Source organism: Mus musculus, chromosome 17, assembly GCF_000001635.26.
Source record: "Mus musculus strain C57BL/6J chromosome 17, GRCm38.p6 C57BL/6J".
Classification (NCBI taxonomy): domain Eukaryota; kingdom Metazoa; phylum Chordata; class Mammalia; order Rodentia; family Muridae; genus Mus; species Mus musculus.
This window is the reverse complement of record NC_000083.6, coordinates 51,196,464-51,212,273: the sequence shown is the minus strand read 5'-3', so window position 1 is coordinate 51,212,273 and position 15,810 is coordinate 51,196,464.

The following is a 15,810-nucleotide window of genomic DNA, read 5'->3' as shown; positions in this document are numbered from 1 at the left end:
AAGACAGTGAGCTGCCACTCACTACACTAATCAGTGTAATAGTAAATACACAGAGTAAAGAAAACAAGCACTGGTGAGCAGGAAGTGACACTGTTCTTTGGACAGTAATATGAAAATGTAAACTGTGATACAGATACCATAGAGAAAGACGTCAAGGTTCTCCGAGACGCTTGGCAGAACCTGCAGTGGGGTAAAGACGCTTAGTGTCAAGACCAATGAACTGAATTTGATCCCCAGCATCGACAAAGTGGAAAGTAAGAACCAAGTCCTCACATTTGTCCTCTGACCTCCACACATGTGCCATGGCACACAGGCACCCAGAGAAAGCACACAAAAGAAAGAACTTGAAATGTACTAATCTAAAAAAAAAATCTAAGAATAGTTACTATATGATCTTGGAGATATGAATAGATTAGATTGATAGATAAATTGATAGATATCCCCAAAGAGCTGAAAACAGAGTTCCAAACTAAAATATATGTGAAAAAGTTCATAGCACCACTATTCAAATAATACAAAATGCAAACAACCCAAGAGCCCATTGGCAGATGAGTAGATAAACAAATCAAAACAAAAAACCAGTTTGTCAATACAAAATTGTACTATTATTCACAAAAAGAAGTTATACTGTGCTACATACTACTGCATGAATGAAACTGGACAACACTGTGCTATGTGAAACAAGCCAGATATCAAAGAAGGATACCTGATTTAATTTACATGACATATCTACAGAAGGTAAATTTATAGAAACAAGAATACTGGAGAAAAGGTGGAGTGGAGAATTGCTATTTGTGGGGTGGGCACAGGGTTTCATTTTGAGCTGATGAAAAGTGGAAATTAATAGTACCCCTCTCTCTGTTTGGACAACACTGTAAATATCATCAATACCATACAATAATGTAAAATTAGCTAAACAGGAAGGTTTTTGTTTACCTCAGATAGCATTTTTTTATTCAATTATTGTTTTTTTTTTGTTTTTTTGTTTTTTTGTTTTTTTTAGGCAGGATCTCAGTATATAACCCTGGCTGGCTTGTAACTCAATATGTTGACCAGGCTACAGAGATTTACCTGCCTCTGCCTCCCAAATGCCAGAATTAAAAGCATTTGCCACCACAGTTGGGTTAATTCGTTTGTCTTTACTTTCTCTTGATTGAAGTATATGTATATGCACATGCAAGGACGTGTGTATGTGCCAGAGCACATGTGTATGTGGCAGAGAACAAAGTGTAAGAGTCAGTTCTCTGCTTCCATCAGGTAAGCCTTAAAGACCCACCTCAAGTCATCAGACTTGGTGGCAAGTACATAGAGAGCACGCTGCACATTTCACTAGTCATCAAATAATATTTTTTTAAATTAATGAAAATCAGCTACATCATTGTCAGATGTCAGGAAATTAAAAGGAAATTTGGAGTTCCTTGAGGTAGAGTGGATTACTAACTCTTCAGAGAGCTAATACAGATGACATCACAACTACTGCTAGAATGTGACATTAGATCCCAGAACATTCTAGGCACCACATCATGTGCAGAATCGGGCTTTCCTGGCTGCTGATCAGGGGGAAAATGAATTAAAATTATATATGTTCTGGTTCTCAAAAGGCAGATTTCTTTTTCTCCTCTTATTTAATTAAGCTTCTTTTTAAGGCAGTCCTATTAGATGAAGATTTATTAGAATGGAGATTCATTTTTAAAAAGAAAATAAACACAGAAGGTAATGTGATCTCTGAAGAAAAAAAAATCAATTTAGCTTGCCAGGATTCAGAATTGTTTTAAAGGAAAGCCCCATAAATTCTGGCTTTCTTATTTTCTGTATAGGAACCAGGTCATTATAATACAGATTATTTAGATACTAACAATAGATTCCAGTAAACTTTGAGACATGAAATACAGGTAACAGCGTTTTGAATAACTAGTCTTTCTTCATACTGAGTAGATATTTGAGCATGCAAAAAAGTGTTTTTAGGAGCCGATTAGAAATTCAGATGCAAAAGTTCCTTTTATCTGATCATGTAAAAGTGGATTAATATGGATAATACCAACAGAGTAAGATAAAAATAAATCATGTTGGATATTCAATAATCCATTACTCAAAGATAAAAGTTTTCTAATAGCCATTTAAAAGAAATCAAAGAATATATAAATTTTAATTTAGCATAACATTGCATCACATCTTAGTTTTGAGAGTCTTCTGAAGTGTGTAGCAGCAGAAGGGCAGCTATTCATTTACTTGCTACTTGGATATACCAAAAGTAAGAAAATTGTGCAGGCCCAAAGATCTTACATAAAAAGAAGTCAAATTACTCCCATGAAAAACCACTATGGAGAAAAGTAAAGGTAGAGAGCACTGAATAAAACTGCAGTTAAGAAAGCCAATGATTTTTTATTAGGAAAATGAGTTTTTCTGTGATAATTCAGATACAAGTGGAAAATGGATAACGGCCTTAGTCAAAGGGAGGAAGTTTGATGTTACAGTGATTTATCCAAAACAAGAAGTGATAACAAGAAATGAGAAGTGAAATATGCTGACGTGGATGTAAATCTAGAATCTGGTAAATTTGGTTTAGATTTAGAAGCTTCAGAGGGAAGAAACTTAAATCTTAAATTAAAAAAAGGTATTTATTAAGAAAGGAGAGATTGACACTGGCAAAATAGATGTTTATGGTGGAGCCTCATCACAGAATGTCCATCTGACTTGCTATCCATGGTCAAAATACATGCACACAGGCTGAGGAAGCCCAGTGTGCAGCCATGAAACTGGAAGAGAGTACAAGAATGGGAAAAGATGCATAGAAGAAGGTAAGCAGTGGGTGAGAAGATGAACTCATGGTTAAAGTACTTGTTGAAAACCTAGGAACCAGAGTTTGGATGCGTAGAACCCATGTTAATAATCACGCAAGTGTTTGGGTAGGTGTGGCAGCCCACCAATAATTATAGTCCCAAGAAGGCAGAGGCATAGGATGCATAAAGTAAGATGTCTGAGAAGACTCCCCATATCAATAAGCTCTGGTTATGACTGAGAGATCTTTCCTCAATGAATAAGATGGAAGAGTCATTGAAGAGGGTTCCAGAGTCAACCTCTAGCCTCTGTGTACATGAGCACCCCCACAAAAGTGTTCTCACACACACATACATACATACATACATACATACAGGTACTATGTGCACTCATGCACTAGTGCATACACACACACGGAAAAATAAAAAAGGGGAAAAGAACCATTTAGCATTATTCATAGCACCTTTCCTCGAAAGGCTACTATGGTAGGTAAAGTGAATGCCAGATTAGGTTGCAGAGCTCAGCATTAGGTCTACATCAGCAGATTCTAGCACCATGCAAGAGCCTGCAGTTCTACACTTTAGGCCTATCCCAGAATCATATTTATAATAATGCCCAAGCTTTAGGTTCCAAGATGGCTATAGGTCTGGGTTCTTTGTCTTGCTACAACAAAATATCTGGGGCAAGATAACTAAAAAAAGAACAGTATTTATTTTCACAGTGCTAGAGTCTGGGAAGTCTAAAAAGAATACACCATCATCTAGTTGTCTGGTGTTTTCTTACTGTAGCCTCGAGAAGGAAGGACAATCCCCATGTGGTAGGTCAGAGAGGGCGCACTTCTCCCACAAAGCCTTTCACAATGACACTAATCCTTTCATGAGGACAGAGTCCTTATGACCTATACATATGACCTCCTATCTTAGAATAATGTTGCCCTGGGGATTATACTTCTAATACATCAAATATCAGTAGGACTCATAAATCACATTAACAGAATAAAGAATAAAAATGTGATTAATGCAAAAATATCAATAGGATTCAATATCCTTTCATGATTACAAAAGAAAAAAAACAGAAAATGAGATATAGAAAGAATGTACTTTGTGCTGATGAGATCTCAGAAGGGAAGGCATGACAATGTGATTTTGATACCGCAAACTCATGGTGGAAGAAAAGAGGTAATTTCTCAAAACTTGTTCTCTGACCATAACTTACATTTTAAAAAATTCTTCATTATAACAAAGGCCATGTATGATGAAACTATATCAATGAACATGCTTATGATGAAAGGGAAGGCTTTTCCTATAAGATCATAAGCAAGCCAAGGATGCCCACTCTCAATACACAAGAAGTGCTAGCCAGAGCAATGAAGGAAGGAAATGAAACAAAAGACACAGAAATAGGAAAGAAGGAAATAAATAGTATGCAAATGATATGATCTTTTCTCTTAGAAACCTCTAAAGATGCCATGTGAACATACATGCATGCACAGATGCACACACACATACATGTCACGTATTAAAATTGTAATGCTTAAAAAATAACATATGCCAATGTCTTTTTAGATTTCATATTTAGAAATAAATCAAACTGTAGACTAATGTTGAGTTGCCCATACAATTTCTTTACCAACAATCAAGTTTTCCAGCAGAGAAATAGGTTGTGTCAGTGTGGGTTCCTTTGGTTACAAGAGACAGAAACTCAACTTAAACCAGCTCAAGCAAAAATCTGGCTTTAGGCCCAGAAAAATAATTCAGTGGTAGAATACTTGCTCAGCATGGGTGTTTCTTCCTCTTCCTCTTCCTCTTCCTTCTAGTTACATTTAATGGTTAAACCTTTAATTTAATTCAAATTGAATTCTGTATTTGATGTGTGATAACGGCCCAACATTGTCTTCCACATGTAAATATCCATTTCTCCCAACACTATTTATTGAAGAAAAGGGCCTTTTGCTATTGTGTGTTATTGACTCCTTTATAAAATACCAATTTAGATGTAGAGCATGGTCCTCTTTGGAGGATTTCTAGATGATTCCATTGGTCTAAACACCTACTCGTATCCTAGTATCAGGCTACTTAAAAAAAATTATTATTATTTTAGCTTTACAGTATATTTTGAAATCAGGTAGTATTGCTGTTCCGAGCTTTACTCTTCTTCTCTGGCCATTTTGATCCTAGGTGGTTCCATTTAAGTTAAAAGGCTAACTTTTTACTTCTACAAAGATTAATACTGAAATCTTAATGTTTATTGCATTGGATATGTGCATTACTTTGGGTAATATATTTGTTTCAACAATGTTAATTCTTCTAGCACATGAAAATATGTTAGTTACTGTTCTATTGTTATGAAAAGATACCATGACCAAGGCAACTCTTAGAAAATATTTAATTGGGGTTTGCTTACAATTTTAGAAAGCTAGTCTTATGATCATCATGAAGAAAATCAGGCAGACATGGCACTGGTGTGGTATCTGAAAACTTCCTTCATGATCCACAGGCAACAGACCAAAAGAGAATGATACTGGGCCTAACATGGGCCTTGGAAACCTCAAAGCCCTGGGAAACACTGTCTCCAACAAGGCCACACCCACTCCAACAAGGCTACAGCTGCTCCAGCAAGGCCATGCCTCTTCTTCTCAAACATTTTGATAACTGAGGACTATACGTGCAAATACATGGTGAGGACTATTTTCATTCAAACCACCACAACATGAGATACTTTTTATTTTGTTCTCTTCAATTTTATCCCTATATTTAATTTTCAATGTACAACTATCTCTTTTGCCTCTTTGGCTTTATGTTTAAATCTTGTATTTGGGGTATGATGCTATCATCAATGATCTTGTTTTCTCATCATTTCAGAAACTTCATTTGTAAGGTGTAAAATCATTTTATATGTTGATTTTTATAACATGTCAATATAATGAATTTGTTTCTTAACTCTGTCTGTGTCTGTGTCTCTGTGTCTCTGTCTCTGTCTCTGTGTGTGTGTGGGGGGGGCAGGGGTTCTTGGATATGAAGCATCAGTATGAAACTTCAGGACCAAACTATAAAACAAAAGATGAAAACAGACCTAATGATGGTGATATATTGTGCTGGTCAGCAAAGTTATTCATTGCCACATTCTCAAAACCCTGGGCACTCCTTATATGCCAGGTACTCTACTAAATGCAATAAAGGCACAGAAAAGCATAGCTTGAAGCCCCTATCTTCAATATGTTTATATTTTTGACAGAAGACACAAAAAGTCCTTCTACTGTGTTTCTACAAGGTTGCAGTAAGTTAGTTCTATGGTTTGAATAAGCATCCAAAGTCCAAGTTGGCTTAGTTGCCAACCTGTAGCACTATTAGAAGATGTTGGAAATTTTAGGAGGTGGGGCTTGGTAGAAGAGAGTTAAGTCATTGAAGGCATATGCTTAAAGAGGGTATTGGGGCCTTGACTCTTTTTGTCATACTCTTTGCTTCCTGGCTACCATGAGGTTAGTAGCTCCTTCTACCATGTGCTTCTGCCACAGTAGACTGCTTAATCATCCAATCACCCAGGGCTCAAACACAACAGGACCAATGGGTTGAAACCCATGAAAATATGAATTAAAACAAACCATTTGTCATAGTTATGGAAAGCTGAATGGAAGGTATAATACATAAGGTGAGCTAGGTTTTAGCGGGCAAAGAGATTTTTCCTGAGTGGGAGAAAAAGGAATGGTTCCTCAGGAGCTGTATTAACAGATACTTGGAACAAATAGGGACAGATGGCCATGCTTACATCATAAAGATGAGGAGTAGGTAGAAAGAAGATATTAGGTGAAGTGCTCCAAATAGGGTAAACAGGACCAAAACCATGAGCATCTTTGAACATGGTTTTTGTTAAAACTATTAGGGTCAGAGACTTAGACTTCCCTGGAGGAATAGGACACCAGAGTAAGGATGTAAACAGAACTCAGTCAGATTAATACCACATTGAGAGAAAGGATCTAGAAGATGTAGCTCTCGGGACAGCTCAGGGAAGTCCATTCAATGAGTCTAAACAAGAAGTCATGGCGATAATACTTGAGCAGTCAGTAGGAAATGGGCAAATACAAGAGTGGAAAAGAATAAGAAGGACAGGAGTTGGCAACTGAGTAGAAAAAGAAATATGGCGCCTTACTTGTATGCCCAGGCCTAAAGGGTCACTTACCAAACTGAGAAGGAAAGCAAGTAATGTTATCTTGAGGTGAAGAGGAAAGACGCCTTGGGCTGTCTCAGGCTTGAGCTGCTTTAGAGAAATCCTGGAGTAGAAGAATACCAGAAACAACGAGGCTCAACCATAAGCCAAGCACTGCAGAGGCCAATCAGAAAGACTGCAGATTTAAGAAATAAAAGTCTAGGTTATATAAGCTCAGCTAGGGTCATGTAGTGAGACCAGGAGTTGAGACGTCAGAGCACAGATTTGAATATATACTGTAGTTATCAGAGAGGATAATGAGGTCAAGAAAGCTTATCAAGCTTAGGAAAGAAGGAAAGAATGAACAAGGCAAGGGATACTAACAGAAGTAGCAAGGAGAAAACGGTGCTTGTATCCTTGCTGTCCTGTTATCAGTCAAATGACTAACAGAAATAGTACTGATGTCACAAGGCAGGAGGAGATGCAGATGCCAGGTGCTTTGGGCACTGCCTGGAACACTGTGTACACTGAGTAGATGTCACCCTGCAGCCCAGCCAAGCACTGTTCTAATGAATGCGGGCAGTGAAAAGAAAGCTGCATTCACAGGACAGGATTATGCAGCTCAAAGTTAGGTTTTGATGAACAAGGAAGTGATTCAGAGAAGTGTAATATGAAGAAAGAAAATTCTGAATAAAATTAGCACTTCTACTAAGTAACAACATGCTCACATACTCAAACCCTTGCAGTACAAGAAGATTGTCCATTCGTGATGTTTATTTTAGATGATGAGAATAAAAGGTGGAGGTGGGAGTCAGTGAGATGGCTCAGCAGGTGCAGACACTAGTCAGCAAGCCCAACAACCTAAGTTTGATCCCCAGATCTCACATGGTGGCCAGAAAGAACAGAACCCATGGGTTGTTCGCTGACTTCCACAAGTACATTGGTGCATTCCATTGCATGTGTGCATGTGCACTCTCCCCCCCACCTCCCTCACTCCCCTGTCTCAAACACACACACACACACACACACACACACACACACACACACACACACACACAAAGAAGGAGTGGGAAGGAGGGAGAGGGAGACAGAGACAGAGAGACAGAGAGAGATGGAGAGACAGAGATAAAGACAAAGACAGAGAGGCTAAATAAATACATAAATTTAATGAGCAAGAATAAATGATGGGAGTTGACTTTCTATTTTTTTATTGCATTGTTCACATTTTTATAACAAGACCATAATATTTTATAGACAGAAAACAATTTGCAAATAGGGAAAGTGATCACTAGCATAAACACTCAGGAGATTCCAGGAGGGAAGTTCTTCATCTTGGTCTTGGCAACTATACAATCATTGACCATGGTTTCAACAGGATGATGGTAAAACATACTTGTCAAAATGTTATAAAACATTATATATGTATATAAAACCACTCAAATATGCAGAACACTATCTAGACAGTTGATACCACCTAGGTTCTCTCTAATAACATTTTCCTTTCTTCTGTGTAAAAAGTAGAGATTGAATATTCAAAGTTCTGTGCTACACTGGAGAGATAAGTGAGCAGGTGTTGAGAGAATGAGGCTGGGCTGTGGAAGGCCTGCTCGTGATCTAGTGATAAAGCAGAAGACCATAGCTTGACAGGCAAGTATTTAGAACACAGAGAAGGAAATGTACCTCTAGCCAAAGTAAAAGAGTCGGAGATTAACAGTGCATAGAAATAGGAAGTTGTGAGTAAGGCAATCTACTGAAGTCTCAAAAACCAAACAAACCACCACCAACACAAGCAAAGGCAGAAATGTCTAGAATGTGCACATTGGGACGAACGTAAGCTACGTGTTACCTTCCTTAACAAGTCCACTGTTTAGTTGAATGTGTTTATTTCTTGTCCTTTATAGTCCTTCATACATGATTAGCATGAGCCTTGTTTAGGCAGACATAACCCAGTGGAAATTTTATAAAGGTGAATAAATGGTTAAAACCTAACAAAAGGATTGTTGCTCCAGTCCTTTAAAGAACGGAACCTTGTAAAAAGAGAATTCTTCATCTTTGCCTCAAATACTGCCACATGCATAAATCAAATTGTAGAGCAGGTTTTACATGGTTATTGAAAATGAATAAAAAAGTTACTTGGCTGTTCAAGATGTTACTCTATTTTTCTCAACAAGATTATGCAATAATACCTGAATTTGTAGCCAAAGGAAGAAGGTGGGTTATGGAACAATTATTCATAGAGATGGGACTCGCTTTATAAAAGGTAGACTCTCGTGAAATGTTGCGAGGAATGACTGAATATGATTAGTTGCACGCCATGTATCTCATCCTCACTTATGATATTGAAATACACTGAGACAGCATTTGATAATAATAAAATAGCTGTATACCTTTAAAAGATTTAATAAATTTGATCTTTTAAAATATTTAATATTTTTATAATCTGTAATTGATATGCTTCTTTATATATACACATCTTTGAAAACATGTATTAAAATTAATCAGCACTAGTCCACATTCTTATCTAAAGAGTGGGATGATGCAGAATCTGCTTATGAAACATTTTCCTGCTATTAAATTGATTTTGAACATGTTTTAGACTAAATAATAATATATTGAAGTACTATGAATATAGGCACTATCTAATTATTGCTGAAAATTGTTGCCCAGAAAAAAAAAACTGTTTTGAATGTTCTTTCATCTCTAAAACACAAGCAGTATATTTTTGTTTTGTCTGAGAGAGATATCACACAGATACATGCTGGAGTCTCAATACTTTTGTGATCTGGTGTGCAACTGGAATGCATCTCAGGGCCAGAGCATTTGGCCAGCTGGGCAATGCTCTCAGGTTGCTCTTCATCATGAAACATAAACAGGAAAGTAAGATTACTAAACAGTTCTGAAAGCTGTTTTCAATTCACTCATCTATTAAGCGGGTTCGAATAGGTACAAATTCCTTACTATGTAGCCATTACTGGTCTGGAACTCACGGTATAGATCAGGCGACCTTGAGGTTTTGATCATCCTTCTACCTCTGCCTGCTCAGTGTTGAGATTACAGGCCGAGACTACCCAATGTTTCTTCAATTAGCAGTAGTAGAAAAAAAATGTTCCATATCAGGATTTAAAAACCTGAAGGTCACTATCAGCATTTCTCTCCAGCACCCACAGATCTGACTAGGCACAGTTACACCAAATCTGCCCCTCAACTCACCCTACTATGTGTCTTTGACTCTGTTCTCTGAATTAGTAATAAAACAACTGGATAAAAAGAATGACTTTATTTTGGCTCATGGTGTCAGAGGGTTTAGCATATCATAGAAGGACAGAGCAGTTCACATCACAGTGGCTAAGGAATCAGAGAAAGAGAACGTGGATGCTCAGCTGGCTTTCTTCTTTTTTCCTTTGTATCCTGTCCAGGCTCTTAGCTCACAGGAGTACCAATCACATCCATACTCCAGGCAGATCTTCCTACTTCAGATAGTCATCTCTCTAAATGCCTTCACCAACATGCCCAGAGGTGTGCCTTGATAACCTTTTAGGTCGTTCTTGTGTGTGTGTGTGTGTGTGTGTGTGTGTGTGTGTGTGTGTGTGTGTGTATGTGTATAATGTAGAGAGATCAGAGGTCAATACTGGGTGCATTCTTTAACTGCTCAATTATTATTATTCAATTATTTTAATTAATTAATTAAGTGCATGCGTATGTATGTGTTTATGTGCACCATGTGAGTTCACATGCCTGAGGAGACCAGAAAAGAACACCGAATCCCTCTGAAATTGGAATTATAGACGTTGTAAGTCACCACTTGGGTTCTAGGAATTGTTGGTCCTCTACAAGAGTAGTAAGCACATAACTGAACTCTCTTCAGCTTTGTCACTAATCTGTAGAGAAAGAGCCTCTGTGTGACTTGAACATGCATGTGGCTAAAATGGCTGCTCAATGAGCTCCAGGGATTCTCTGGGGTTTGCTAACCACATCACCCTACCGTTGTACTTGGGCTCCTGGCTCTTTTTTGAAGGGGGAACATCAAAACTCATGTCCTCCTGCTTGTCTGACAGGCACTTTATGTCCTGAGTCATCTCCTCAGCCCTACTTGGTTCTTAAAACAAACAATCTATCAACCAAAACTAACCATTACATTCTCCAACACAAAAACCATTGCCTTCCTTTCATTTCTGTAAAGTGTTGTAGCCTGCACATCTAACTGATGGGATCCTGTTTATATCCTGAAATCAAATAGCAGTTTTTAGATTTCCAGGTCCACCACACAGGAAGGTATGCTGAGGTTAGTGGTGGATGCCAAATAAGATACCATTCACAGTGATCCATTTTCATGATCATGCCAACCATCTTTGGAGATGTCTTCCTTATACAAGTCTACATTATAGTATCCCTTATTTTTATCATTAAAATAGTTTGAGCTTGCCAATAAGAAGAATTCCATGTCCCCAGTCTTCCCACCATCAGTCAACTCCACTGCCATCTGTAATTTTATTCTTATACGAATGGAGTGTGACTGTAGTCACTTAATGGTAAATGTTTCTTTCTTCAAATTAGTAAAGTTAACAACAACAACAACAACAAAAACTAGTTGAGTTTTTGATCAAAGATATAATCAGAGACAGATCTGATTTTTTGCTAGGTCAGGAAAGATTGCCAGCTAAGGCATGTGCAAACTTCATGCTTTATAAGAAACATGAAGTTGTCAAGGCATGAGGCATGTGCCTTTACTCCCAGAACCTGGTAGGCAGAGTCAGGCATGTCTCTGGAGGCCTAAGGTCTGCCTGGTATAAGCAGTAAAGTCCAGGATAGTAGGGTTTACATATTGAGACTGTTTCAAAAGACAAAACAAAACTGAGCAAACAAAAATCATGGATCTGAATGTTAAACAAAACACAGGAGTTTTAAAGAAATGGCCTAATTTTTTGTTTGTTTGTTTGTTTGTTTGTTTTTCTTTTATTGAGTATTTTCTTTATTCACATTTCAAATGTTATCCCCTTTCCAGTTCTCTACTCTGGAACCCCCCTATCCCATTTCCCATTCCCCTGCCTCTATGAGGGTGCTCCCCTGCCCACCCACTCCCCCACTCACTCTGTTTGTATGACTTTGAAGCCTATTAGGTAGCCTGTTTGAGTCAATGTCCTCCTTTGCATGAGGACAGTAATAACTATCAGCTACGGGTGTTATAAAAAAAAAAAGCAGCATGCATGAAAGAATTCCAGAGAGCATCTAGCACATATTAGATATTCATTGCTTTAATTATCCATCCATTCATTCCTTCATTCTATAAATATTTATTGAGCATCTATACCATGCCAGGTACTGTTCAAAGTGCTTTTCAGGTGTTATTCAATAACACTGAGGGGGACAAAATATATGATGAGTTTGACCCTTTGGAGTTTATAAACTAGTGGAAGAGGCCACACAATAAATAAATGAACATAAATATAATTACATAATTACAAACTGGGATGTATGCCATGAAGTTAAAGGATAAAGTGGCAGGAGAATGACCAGCAGGTGAGACCTAATTTAAATTGAGGTGGTCCAGGAAGGCTTCTCTCTAGAAATGTCATTAAAACTGAGAGATGCATGGGAAGAAATTAACTAATTGAAAAGTAAGCAGAATGAGGTGAGTGGGTAGTTGCTACTGATGCTTTGCACTGAGTGATGCTCTGCAAAGGGTGATGCTCTTCACTAAGTGATGCCCTAGATGATGCTCTGCACTGGATAATGCCCTGCATTAGCTGATGCCCTGCACTACATGATGCCTTGCACTGGATGATGCTCTACATGGAATGGTGCTCTGCACAGGATGATTCTCTATGCTGAGGGATTTTCTGCACTGGAGGATGCTCTGCACTAAGTGATGCCCTAGATGATGCTCTGCACTGGATGATGCTCTGCACTAAGAAGGTGGTCTGAACTAGATGGTGTCCTTCACTGGATGATGCTCTACACTACGTGATGCATAGGATGGTGATCTCACAGGGTGATGTTGTGCACTAGGAATAATCCTTATTTCCATAAGTTGTCTTTAGGTGCAAGCATAGGGTATCAGAAACCTAAGTTAAATGAAAGGAAGTGGTTGATCCGAAGGTGAGGAGGAATAGGGAGAGGCATGAATATTGTGAAGTAACTCATACTGTCTCACAAGAGCTGGTGGTGCACATCTTATCGCAACTCTGTGTTTAGTGATATCATGATGATGACACGAAGCTGTCCATAGATGGAGTACTTTCAACATCCAAGTCAGCATGCAATACAATAAAAGCCCCCTTTCCTAGTTGTTAAAGCTTGGCTAGCACATCTGTGCAAGGGCTTGTTGTGTTTTTTGATATTCTGAACTACCCTTTAATAAAAATCAAATAAAACAAGGGACTTGGAATACAGCTTACTTAATATGAACAAGGTCCTAGGTTTAATGCCCAGTGTTGCTGCATCTATATGTGTTTCTCTTGCTTTGGCTCTTTTTCTTTTCTTTGTTATATCCTATTCTGGGCTGGTTTTGTTTTAGCTTTCATATCTTATCATCATTTTTTAGATGCTTGTTTGTATTATAATCATAAAGGAGTGTAGATTTGGGTAGGTAGGGAAGAGGGAAGAGTCTGGTAAGAGTTAAGGGAAGGGAAATTGTAATCATACTACATTGTATAAAAAAATCTATTTTCAGTTTAATAAAAAGAAAAAGAAAGAGGAAAGGGGAAGGGAAAGAATCAAAAGAAAAGAATAAAGAAATGAGAAAAAGTAAAAATAAAAATGTAGTCTCTTATTTAGTTAGAACTGAGTTAGAACTCATTGTAACTTCAGGTGTGTATCATCACTTCACTTCATGTCACCATCATGTCACTAAACACAGAGGTGGGATGAGAAGTGCACTGCCAGCTCTTGTGAACCTAATCATTTCATCTCTTTTAGCCCAGATTTCTGATGTACCATATGTGCACCTGCAGACAACTTATAGAAACACCATCATTCCCAGTGTAGATGCAAATGCTTCCAAATGAGAGACTAGAGTCCATCCAAAGTATTTCAGACAGAGCACTTATCTACAGCTTATTTACAAATTGATTGTTTTCATCGGGGCCACTATATTCATATTCATGTACACATACACATACACATACATATACACATACACATACATATACATATGTGTCACTATCTTTGTATCTGTCCTCCTCTATCTCCTCTGGTTCTTCCCACCACCTTTCCTTCTGCTTCCTTATCACATGTATTCTATCACCCTCTCTATTTCCTCATACAAGATTTCTTTTTCACAATCCCTTTCTAGTTTCATGACATACTAACACACACACACACACACACACACACACATTAAATCTTGGTTCTTCGTCATACAAGAGGAAAATGTGCTTTTGCCTTTCTGAGACTGGCTTACTTTGCATAACATGATCTCCAATTTCATCTGTCTTCCTGCACATGGAATGATTTCATTTTTATTTACAACTTCATAAAATTCAATTGTGTATATGCACCACATTTTCTGTTTCCATACATTAGTTACTTCCCTTTCCTGGCTATTGTGATCAGTGTAGCAGTAGATGCCAACATACAAATATCTCCAAATAGAGAATATTTTATACATAGAATTGCTATATGAACACAGGAAGGTTCGTAGTTGAATGTTAAAGTAATATAGCTACTGAAAATGCTAAAAAGTTATCATTTCCAGAGCTGAGAAAACAAATAGGTCTTCAGGCGTACAGCAAGTGCCTTTAACTATTGAGCTGTCTCAGTGGTTCTATTTCTGCATTTCTTATTAACAGAGACATTGGTAGCATATCTCTCCTCTCCTCCCTCTCCTCTCCTCTCCTCTCCTCTCCTCTCCTCTCCTCTCCTCTCCTCTCCTCTCCTCTCCTCTCCTCCTCTTCTTCTTTCTTCTTCCTCTTCCTCCTCCTCCTCCTCTTCCTCCTCCTCCTCCTCTTCTTCTTCTTCCTCCTCCTCCTCCTCCTCCTCCTCCTCCTCCTCCTCCTCCTCCTCCTCCTCTTCTTCTTCTTCTTCTTCTTCTTCTTCTTCTTCTTCTTCTTCTTCTTCTTCTTCTTCTTCTTCTTCTTCTTCTTCTTCTTCTTCTCTTCTCCCTTCCAGGCCCCACTCTTTAAAACAAGGCAGCCTCAACTCAAGCTCCTCCTGGTTCAGTCTCCCAAGTGCTGGGATGGCAGGCATGGTGACGCATGAACTCCTTCACAGTTCTTGATAAAGCTCTCCATTTGACTTATCAAACATTTGATTGTGAAACTACTCCTCACTCTACCTCTGTGAATATTTCCCAGAAATAAGGTAGAGAAAAATGAAGCAAATCAGTTACCTTGTATCGTTTTCTTGACTTCTAAAATAAAGTTTAGTGGCCTAGCTTTCCTTGTCCCCATTACTATTGCTTTGGCCATTTGAGTCAATTCTTTCTGAATTTCTGGTGAGCTGTTAGCAGGGGAAAATCACTAGAGGTCTTCAACCTGGTGTATTTGGACAGAAGCCTCTTAACTTCCATGTTATACCTGGCAGGCTTATGAAGTTTTTGTTTCTTTCCGTGTATACTACTAGCTTTAACTTTCAGCATTCTGTCTTGCAAAAAAACAACTAGCTGGGTGTTTATTCAAGTGTAAATAGTGTAGGCACTTTCACCAATGAACCCTTCTTCACTGACCATTGAGAATGCTTCATCTTGCTAGCTATCATTACCCTTGACATGCAAGTGGGCCTTAGGTCATAGGGAAGAAAACCCAGAATGTTCTGTTTAGATCTTGAACTGTGATTTTCAACAGAGTGCCATCCAGGGAAGATGGGAGCTGAAAATTAAACTGATCAATTTCACAATTTTGCATGCGTCCAGCAGAAAACCTTTCACTGGCCTAAGGTGCACCTCTCACAAGT